This window comes from Elephantulus edwardii, unplaced genomic scaffold (assembly GCF_000299155.1).
Source record: "Elephantulus edwardii isolate Elephantulus edwardi_28Jun2011 unplaced genomic scaffold, EleEdw1.0 scaffold00222, whole genome shotgun sequence".
In the NCBI taxonomy this organism is placed as follows: Eukaryota; Metazoa; Chordata; class Mammalia; order Macroscelidea; family Macroscelididae; genus Elephantulus; species Elephantulus edwardii.
In genome coordinates, this window is record NW_006399972.1 from 2,012,152 (window position 1) to 2,019,775 (window position 7,624).

Genomic DNA, 7,624 nt, shown 5'->3' on the forward strand with positions numbered 1-7,624 from the left:
AGGAGGAATGTGGCATCAGGATTGGTGCAAGAGTCATCAACAACCTGTGTTATGCAGATGACACAACCCTGCTTGCTGAAACTGAGGAGAACCTGAAGTGCTTGCTGCAGAAGGTCAAGTACTGCAGCCTTCAATACAGATTGAAGCTCAACATCAAGAAAACAGATTCTCAACATTGGGCCAATTGGCAAGCATCAGTATGGATGGTGGAAAGATTTGAGATAGTTAACAGTTTTAGTTTGCTTGGCTCCACAGTCAACACTCTTGGCACCAGCAGCCAGGAAATCAAGAGTCAAATTGTACTGGAAAAGTCAGCTGTGAGGGTCCCCTCAAGAGTACTGAAGAGCAATGACATCAGGCTGGAGACTAAGGTGTGCATGATCCGGGCTTCACAATTATGTGTGATGCACTGGAGAGTTGGACAGTGACTAGCAATGACAGAGAACTGATGCCTCTGAGCCATGGTGCTGGAGAAGAGTGTTGAATATACCATGAACTGCTAGGAGAACAAACAGGTTTGTTCTGGAGAGGGTGAAGCTGGAATGCTCCTTGGAATCAAGGATTCTTAAGCTTCACCTGACATACTTTGGGCATGTTACAAGGAGGGACTGGTCCATGGAGAGGGACATCATGTTTGGGAGAGTGGAGGGACGGTGCAGGAGAGCAAGACCCTCGATGAGATGGATTGATTCTGTGACTGGGGTGGTGGGAATGAGTGTGTCAGAGACGGCAAGGTTGGCACAAGTTAGAGCAGCATTTAGGGCTCTTGTACACAAGGTCGCAATTAGTCACAATTGACTTCATGGCACATAACAACATTACAAAGTGCGATTCGTAACAGGTATGCAAGAATGGTTCAACGTAAGAAAAATTGTCAATGTAATTCATCACATTAACAAAGCAAAAAACAAGAACTACATGATTCTATCAATTGATGCAGAAAAGGCCTTTGACAAAATTTAACACCCTTTCCTGATTAAAATACTCAACAAAATAAGATTAGAGGGAAATTTCTTCAACATAGTAAAATGTATATATGTAAACCTGAGAGCCGACATTGTTCTCAACGGAGAGAGATTAAAGGCATTCCCCTTGAGAAGAAAACTAAGCAAAGATGCACACTATCACCTCTCCTATTCAATATTTTATTGGACTTATAGTAATAAAGAGAAGGAAGTAAGAGGTGTCCAAATTGCCAAAGAGGTGGTAAAATTATCTCTCTATGCAGATGATATGATAGTATACTTGGGAAATCCTAAAGACTCAGCAAGAAAACTACTGGACATAGTTGACCAATTCAGCAAAGTGGCAGGATACAAGAGCAACATACAAAAATAAACTGGATTTCGCTACAGTGACAAAGACAGTACAGAACTGGAGCTGAGAAAAACAATACTCTTTACAATAGCTAATTACAAGATTAAATATTTAGGAGTAAACCTAACCAGAAGCACAAAGGATCTATTCAAAGAAAATTAAAAAACATTACAAGAAACAAACAGACCTGGAGAGGTGGAAAAATATACCTTGCTCATGCATGGATAGGAAGACTCAATATTGTGAAAATTACAGTATTACCAAAGGCAATTTATACGTTCAATGCAATCCAATACAAATACCAATTCCATTCTTCAACAAGATGGAAAAGCCAATCTCCAATTTCATTTGGAATGGAAAGAGGCCCAGAATAAGCAAAGTACTCCTTAAAAAGAGAAAAAAGGTAGGAGGCATCTCACTCCCACACGTCAAATCCTACTACACAGCCGTGGTGGTCAAGAAAGCATGGTACTGGTACAATGACAGACACATAGATCAATGGAATGGAATTGAGAATCCAGAAAGCAGCCCTTTGGTCAACTGATTTTTGACAAGGAGATGAAATCAGTTAAGTGGGGAAATGACAGCCTTTTTTAACAAATGGTGCTGGCAGAATTGGAAATCTGCAGAAAACTCAAACAAGACCCACACCTCACTCCATACAAAAAAAACAACTCAAAGTGGATTACGGACCTAGGACTAAAGCCAAGGACTATAAACTTCATTAAAGAAAAGCTTGGAAGAACTCTAAAAGTCCTCAACTTAAACAGTCTTCCAAGCATCCTGGAAAACCTACAACCAGAAGATAAAAATAGATAAATGGGACCTTCTAAGAATCAAATCTCTATGCACATCCAACAGGGTAAATGGGGAAGTTACAGATTGGGAAAAAATATTTGTTAATGAAATGTCAGACAAGGGACTTAATCTAGAATTTATAAAATATTTGAGCACCACAAGATAAATATCCCAATTGAAAAATGGGCACAGGATATGAACAGACACCAAAGAGGACATTCAGATGGCAAACACACATGAAGAAATGTTAAAAATCCCTAGCTCCAAGAGAGATGGAAATCAAAACAACTGAGATATCATCTCACTTGAGTAAGAAAAGCAAAATTTAACAGAACAGCAAACATCAAATGCTGGCGAGGTTGTGGAAAAACTGGAACCCTTATTCACTGTTGGTGGGAGTGTAAAATGGTGTAACTACTATGGAAGACTGTATTGTGCTTTCTCAAAAAGTTGCAAATAGAAATACCATTTGACCCACAATCCCGCTACTGGGAATTTACCCTCAAGAAACCATAACCACCACTCAAGCAGATATATGCACACCCATGTTTATTGCAGCTTTGCTCGCAATAGCAAAGAGCTGGAAATGACTCAAGTGCCCATCAACAAATAAATGGACAGAGAAGCTCTGGTATATTCACACAATAAAATACTATGCAGCACTGAGTAACAAGGAACTCATGAAATACTATGCAAAATGGTTGACCCTGGAAGACATATGTTGAGTGAAATATCTCAGTCACAAAAGGATAAATACTGCATAGGGCCAGTGTTGTAAAACAGGGGCCAGTGTTGTAAAACAGGACATTGGGCTGACAGAAGACAGAGAAGGAGGGGAGGGATGATGTATACTGCATTGAAACAGATGAGGGAGAAAACTGTTTAAAAGGGATGTATGATTGGGTATTATTGTCATGACCAGAGTCCAGAATGAAGGCTGCACAGTGGAGTGGACTTGGGAGGAGGGATTGCATAACAATGAGTTTTTCTTGTACTTTTCAAGAAGAGTGAATTTGGGGGGAGGAAATGGGCAGGGAGAAAAGTGCAACAATGAATGATTGGAAACCCTAAGTCTCTGTAAACTTTCATTAAAATTAATTTTTAAAAAATTATACAGCAAGATCTCTCATGAACATAGCTGCAAAAATCCTGGCCAGTAGAACCCATGACCAAGTGAGATTCATAACAGCTTTTCAAGGATGGTTCAACATAAGAAAAAGAATACTAATGAAGAACAAGAACCATGTGATCTATTAATTGATGCAGAAAAGGACTTACGAAACTTAACATCCTTTCCTGATTAAAACATTCAAAAGGGAATTGATAATTTCTTCAACATAGTCAAAAGTATATATGCAAAAGCAAGAGGGAATGTTTCTCAATGGAGAAAGACTAAAGGTATTCCTCTTGCAGACTCGACAAGGATGCTCACCATCACCTCTCCTATTCAATATTGTATTGGAAGGACTTGCTAAAGTATTAAGACAAGAGAAGGAAATAAGAAGCATCCAAATTTGCAAAGCAGTTGCAAAACTGTTGCTATATGCAGATGATACGATAGTGTACACAGAAACCCCAAAGACTCAATAAAAAATCTGACAGACCTAGTAGATAAATTTAGTAGAGCAGCAGGATTTAAGATCAGTATCCAAAAATCAATGGGATTTCTCTACAGTAGCAAAAAAAAAAAACCCCAAACAAACAAATAAAACACAGATAAGGAAACTAAGAGGGTACCATTTACAACAGAAACCAGATGATGAAATATTTAGGGGGGGGGGGCGACCTAACTATGTTTTTGTTAAGTGCCATCTAATCATAGATGATGCATAGCGACCCTATGAACGAAATTCCTCAACACTTGTGTGACTTTCATTCTTTCTCCAGGTTCATAGGATTTCCAGAGGCAAGCTATTATGGAAGTGGATGCCACTCCTGCTTCCAAGCTTGTTTTAATCGCAGAGCTCCACCAAAAACTGTCTAACATAGGTAGCCATTATCGCATTTGACAGATCAGTGTCACAGTGTTCAGCTTCACAGAAACCACAAGTTACTTCTGTACGGGAAGAGGACACACCAGGGCTATACAACCTAGAAGAATATTTGTCCAAACATAATTAAAAAACAAGCTTGGAACCTAACTATAGACAATAAAAAACTTTATAAGGAAAACTGCAGATACTGTAACTATAAAAAGAGATCTAGCTAAATGGGGAAAAAAAAATTCCCTATTTATGGATAGGAAGACTCAACATGGTGAAAAGAACAATTAGCAAAATCAATCTGCATATTTAATACAATCCCAATACAGATACCAAATTCATTTTTCAGAGACAGAAAATGAAACTCACAGATTTATTTGGAAAAGGGGGGGGAAGAGACCTGAATAAACAAAGCTCTTCTGAAAAATAAAAATGAAGGGAGAGTCATAGCATTCTCTGATCTCTAAACCCTAGCAATCAAAATAGCATGGTATTGGTACAATGATACATAAACCTGTGAAAAAGAATTGAGAAATTAACTCACGTACCTACACCCAGTTGGTATTTGACAAGGAAAAAAAAACTTATGAAAAGGGGAAATGACAACTTCTTCCAACAAATGGTGTTGGCAAAACTGAACTGCTGCCTGCAGAAAGAAAGCTGAAGCAGGATCTATATATCTCACACATACACTCAAATAACTCAAAGTGGATCAGACACTTGAGGATAGAGCTCAAAACCATAAAAATCACGAGAGACAAAATGGGATCAAGCTTACAAGCACTAGCCTACAGTATGATTAGTCTTGGAAATATAGCCAGAAATGCACAAACAGAAGAGGATAAAATCGACTAATGGGGCTTTGTAAAAATAAGTCCCTCTGTACATCAAAACTTTTCCCAATAGGATGAAAAGAAAACCTACAGACTAGGGAAAAGCATTTGGCAATGATATCTTAGACAAGGGGAATCATAACAAAAGTTTACAGACTATTACAGGGCCTCCAAGAGAAAGACTGTTAACTGAATCACAAAATGGGCAAAAAGCCAGACTCTTCACAAAGGATGGCCAACAGACACATAAAGAAAAGCTCAGAATCACTGGCAAGCAGAAATACAAATCAAAATGAGAATGTCTCACCCCAGTGGTAGTAGCAGAGTTTAACAGGACAGTGTGCAATAAATATTGGGGAGGATGTGGAGAGATTGGGACTCTTATGAACTGCTGGTGGGATTATAGAATGGGGCAGCCACTTTGGAAGGCAATTTGGTGTTTCAAAAAAATTCTGAACACAAAAAGCCCCTATGACTATTCACAGCTATTTCACTGTTAGGAATATATCCCAAGGAAAACAGAACTGAGACACAAATGGAGATTTGTATACCTACATTCATTGTGGGGTAGAAGAGTGCTGAGTATCCCATGGATTGCCAAAAAGTGCAGCCAGAGTGCTCCTTGGAGGCAATGAAGAAGTTCTCTCTCACATACATTGGGCATATATCCTAAGAGTTCATTTTTGGAGACAGACATCATGCTTGGGAAGGGGGAAGGGTGGAGAAGGAGAGGAAGGCCCTCAAGCAGATGAATTGACAGTTACTGTAGGAATGGGCTGGACAGTGTCAGAGATTGAGGGACAGGACAGGACAGGGTTCAGATCTGCTGTTCATTGGGTGGATGAGTTGACTGCATCAACTTGATGGCGCTGAACACCATCACCTATGTTCACAGCATTATTCACAATAGCAAGAAAATGGATAAAGCCCAAATGTCCATCTACAAACAAATGGATTGAGAAATTTGGGGGAGGCGGCGCAGGTGAGTGAAGCAATGGGAAAGATCCAATTTGGATCTTGTGGTTAGACAGATGAATGGTGTCTGATTTTATAAAACAACGTATATAAATGATCATATGAAACACAATGTGAATGAAGGAATGTGTGAGGCATAAAGTCAATGACTAAAACACAATGTATACAAATAACAGAATTTTTTTTTAAAAAAAGGAGAGATTAAAATGATATAGATCATATACTTTTATGTCTTAAAACCCACATGCAATATTTGGGAAAAACAATGAACTGATCATGAAGAGATGACTAAAAGCAAGTAAGGACATTTTTATTTGACATTCATAAGCTGGTAATAACAGACAACTGTTTGGGATAGTATTTTCTGATAAAGTCTTTTTCTAACACACACCTCATCTATCTTAGCTCCATTCTCACAGCCACTAGTCAGATTTATTTATAATGTATTTTTGGAAAACAAAGCTCTTGTCAGTAAGCAGCTCACTCGTAGGTAGTGACTCTCTGGAGAGCTTCTAATTGTAGGTAACTTAAAAGTCGTCATGTGTCCTCCTCTTTAGAACCTGCTACAGTACCTGAAAAAACAGTTCACTGGAATATTGTAACCCTGTTAATTCTAGAAAACCCATGAAGGCTAAAGATTTTCCCTTTTGTAACCTATGTACTAAGAACTGAATTGTAATATGCAAATATTTTCATAAATTAGCTTTGCCCTTCTGAAAACTCAAATAGCTGTATAGTTTCTCTTCTATTAGGTATTCAGTAAATACTTGAATGAATGACTAGGAAATAAAGTAGTAAATTATGTGTCAGCAATTGTGTAGAGAGTGAGTAGACCCATCCAGCTGTATCGTTAAGCTTTTTAAGGTTCCGTTTTCAAAATAATTGAGGTATGGTTGTTGTTGTTGTGTATGTCCTCAAGTCGACTAAGAACAGTAACAACCCAATGAACAATAGGTCTGAAACCTTGCCCTGTGCCATCCTCACCATCTTCAGCATACTTGAGCCTTCTGTTACAGTCACTATGTCAATCCACACTGAGGAGGGTCTCACACTACTACATCAACCTTTCCAAGCAATATATGTCCTTTTCCAAGGACTGGTTCTTCCTAACAACCTCCTTGTTTCCAAAAAGCACCCTGGTTGCACATTCTGCAAGAAAGATTTGTCTGTTCTTTTGGCCATACATGTGATATTTAGTACTTTTCTCCAGCATTACAACTTCTGTCATCTTTAGTCACTGTCCAGCTCTTAGATGCACAGCAAGTGAATGAAAAGACTATGATTTAAATCAGGTACAATCATTTTAGTCTTTAAGCTGAAGTATTTAAAATCTCAACAAAGTAAATCACCAGTTTTGCAATAACAGTATAAATAAAAGTGGAATGTTATTTCATTTAAAATGTGCAGTATGCAAAATGTTCTGTAATGGTAAGGAAATAAGAAAATCACACCAAGGTAAATTTCCAGAGTCTTCTGGTAACTGGCATTTCTGGATCAGAAACTGACATTATAAATCCTTTTATTAAATGTTTATTTTTTTGTTTGTTTCCAGCATTACAACTTGCGTCACTCATAACTTCAATCTAAGTTTTCAGACATAAACTTCACACAGTATTTAGGCCCTCCTGTCAAACACGCATTTACCCAGTAAAGCTATCATCCAGCCACCAACCTGTGTGAACAGTGCTCACTGCTAGCAGAACATTTCAAAGTGTGTAT